Source organism: Penaeus monodon, chromosome 23 (assembly GCF_015228065.2).
Source record: "Penaeus monodon isolate SGIC_2016 chromosome 23, NSTDA_Pmon_1, whole genome shotgun sequence".
Classification (NCBI taxonomy): Eukaryota; Metazoa; Arthropoda; class Malacostraca; order Decapoda; family Penaeidae; genus Penaeus; species Penaeus monodon.
In genome coordinates, this window is record NC_051408.1 from 38319259 (window position 1) to 38322197 (window position 2939).

Consider the following 2939-nt stretch of genomic DNA (forward strand, 5'->3'; position numbering starts at 1 on the left):
ACCGGAAGCTTTAATGGGAGGAAATATAATTCCCATTTACTTATTGATGTTTAGATGGGGATTATTAAATCATTCTATGTTATTAAATGTAATTCTACTTTACGTTGTATTTGGAAGTTTCTTTTTGACACGAAAAGTGTTTGTAAGATGCCCTATTATGAATAATTAATAACTTTATTGACGATAATCTGAATGAACGGCAACTGTACATGTAGGCAACACTAGGCACATTCCAGACCCTGACTCTCTCAGTCAGTCTCTCTCAAGACGTTGGGAAGTAGGTTATGGGTATGCTTCCTCGGCGGTCGCAGCGTAATCCTCGGCGGTCGCAGCATTTACGCTAAGGTGACGCTCTAGTTTTGAGAATGAAGGCATCTGACACTTTCGCTCTGTTGCACGTGAATCTGTGCTGGGCGCTCGCAGTTTCTGTTTTATTTTCACGCGGGGAGGAGGATGTCGCGTTTCCCATGCTGGGTCCTTTGGCGTGCAGTCAGGAGGAAAACGCATACGTGCAGGCAAGGAAATGCTAGCTTGCATTGGCCTTTCAGAGGATGCTTGTGCGACGATCTCTGTGGCGAATACGGAGACTGCTGCTACGACGCGAAAAATGACCCCGATTTCGGACCCCCATCAGAGGGCGGGATGTACCGCTTGGTCCCCTTGGGAGCGGCGCGGCCAGTACATGCGTGCATCCTGCCCCTCCGACTGGGTCGACGAGAAGGTCGCGGCGCTGTGTCGGGCAGCTTCACCGGAACAAATGTCCTTCCGAGAAGACCCTTTGCTTCACGTGCCGGTAAACCAGCGGAACGACCAACGTGACGTACGCCAATACCAGTGTGCATGTGCCATGGCGATACGCAAAACGTCCCCCTTTGGAGGATCGATTTGCAGTGCTCCTCTCTGACAAGCGACGCGATGTTAAACGTAGATGACCTAGTGTTTCGAGAGGGCCAGTGGGGAGTGGTCGTGAATGACAGTGAGCCAAAAGTGGTTGCACAATGTGATCTGACACTGGAAACTCGGAAACTTTGGGAATTTCTCCAGGAGAGAGTGCGAACTTGTTGTGGACAAGTGCATGCAAGATTTGGGACGATGAGCGATAGAAAAACTGTGCCATTCATACACATCTCATGTAATATAAATGGGGAAGTTTACAAGAAAACTTTTGTGCTACTTGCAACAAGTGTTCCAGTACCGATGCAAGATTTTTCTCCCTGATTACACTTATGTGCGGATACGGGTGACGTTTTTATTAATTATCCTGTATTTAAGGTCCGACCCCCCGTATGCGCCTAACCTTTACTATGCTGATAGATTTCACGTCCGGAAACGGTTCAACAAGGTAGGAAAAAGCTATATCTTTAATCCGTTCTCCCAAAAAGTTCTGGAATCTAAGTGGAAGCTTCCGTCAAAGGGAACCTGAGTCATCCAGACACGCAGACAATGCCACTGCCCCCCCCGTACGACGGAACCTGTAGAAACGAGACGATTCTCAAAGGGCGAATACACTATGGGCACGAAAGTGTGTTCGTAAACCTGTCTAATCGATTTACTAAACCAGGGGAGTACGAGGTTGTGGACGAAGGGGGTTTTGGTGTGCTCCGCGGGGTCCGACAAGTATCGCCTGCCTTGGGGTGGGTGACGCTTTGGGTGGGCTGAGCGGGCCTCCTGTGCCCGGCTGCACTTTGGGCGCCTTTGCTCTCGTGCCTCACCTCAGAAAACCCTTTACGGCAAGAACGTGGCATCTCTTTCTGCGTCACTCCTCGGGGCCACTCACGTACATCCTCAGCGTTTTCGCCGAGACGTCGACGACGAAAAGCTACGTGTTCGCGGGTTCTGATCTATTACTTGTTTTGACGTCGTTCTCGTGGATGACGTCTTGGGGTTCGACGTGTTTTACACCTTCAGGCGAACCAGGCTGAGGTCGGGAACCAGTGGAAAAAGGTTCTTTTGTATTTGCCTACGGCTGGCTGCTGCCCGCCTGGCCGTGGCTGCGGTGGTAGCGCTCGACCAGACGAGGCCCCCGGGTTCCCCCCGGAATTCCTTCCGAGTCTTGGCCAGCACCTGTGTTGGGTTTGGGCGACGTAAGGCCTTGCTGGCGTTCTTCGGCGCACCCCTGTCACCAGCATCGCCATCAACGTGGCTTTGTTCGTCGCCACGACAGCCACCATCGCCAAGACCCGGCAGTCGGAGGTGCGGAAAAACCTCCCGAGTGAACCCAAGAAAAAGGTTCCTCCTGTACCTTCGCCTGGCCGTCTGATGGGGATCACGTGGATCACTTCGGTGTTGGCTTCGTACCTGCAGCTGGAAGTGCTGTGGTACTGGGTTTACCCCCTTTACCCTCTGCAGGCCTGTTCATCTTCCCGGGCCCTTTACCTGCAGGACCAAGGTGTGGGAGGCCATCGCGCAGCCTTGCCAACGGTCTCCTCCGTCAGCTGCTGCGCAAGGCAAGAGTCAGAAACTCAGTTCGAGTGATCAGAGCGAATGTCCCCCAGCTCGACCCCGACTAACATGACTCCCCCCGATTCAGACTTGTCCATTTATCCTCAAACACAGTGTTAACGCTCAAGTTTTCGACGATCAGTGCAGTTTAAAATCAAAATATCTTTATTTAAATAGTCATTGTACACATTATTAATTAGATTATGATGCTCAAGTTGAATTTTGTTATATATATTATATTTAATTTGAACAAGGTAATAACCAATATACGAAACGTACAACTAGTTATATGCTCACACTTTAGAAAAAAAACACTCCTTAGTTACCAAAAACTGACGTGTATTCCTTAGGGAAAAAAAGAGAAACTTCAATGCTGCCAAGAAAGTGATCGACATGAGAGGCAGCACCGTAAGGAAACGGGAAACAGCGAAACAAGAAAACAGGAAACAAATTAACAAGGAAACAAAATTAGATTTCGTGAAATATGCAACGAGATG

At 49.6% G+C, this 2939-nt stretch overlaps 1 protein-coding gene and 1 pseudogene across 1 annotated transcript in view; both read left to right on the plus strand.

Moving 5' to 3' along the window:
* Positions 1–261: 261 nt before the first annotated feature.
* LOC119588003 overlaps positions 262–2939 on the plus strand; it is a 16798-nt gene continuing 14120 nt past the window's right edge. The window contains exon 1 of the mRNA XM_037936722.1: positions 262–345. The gene's annotated coding sequence lies outside the window, so the exon portion shown is untranslated. The remainder of the gene's footprint in view (positions 346–2939) is intronic.
* Positions 268–2594, plus strand: LOC119588005 (annotated as a pseudogene).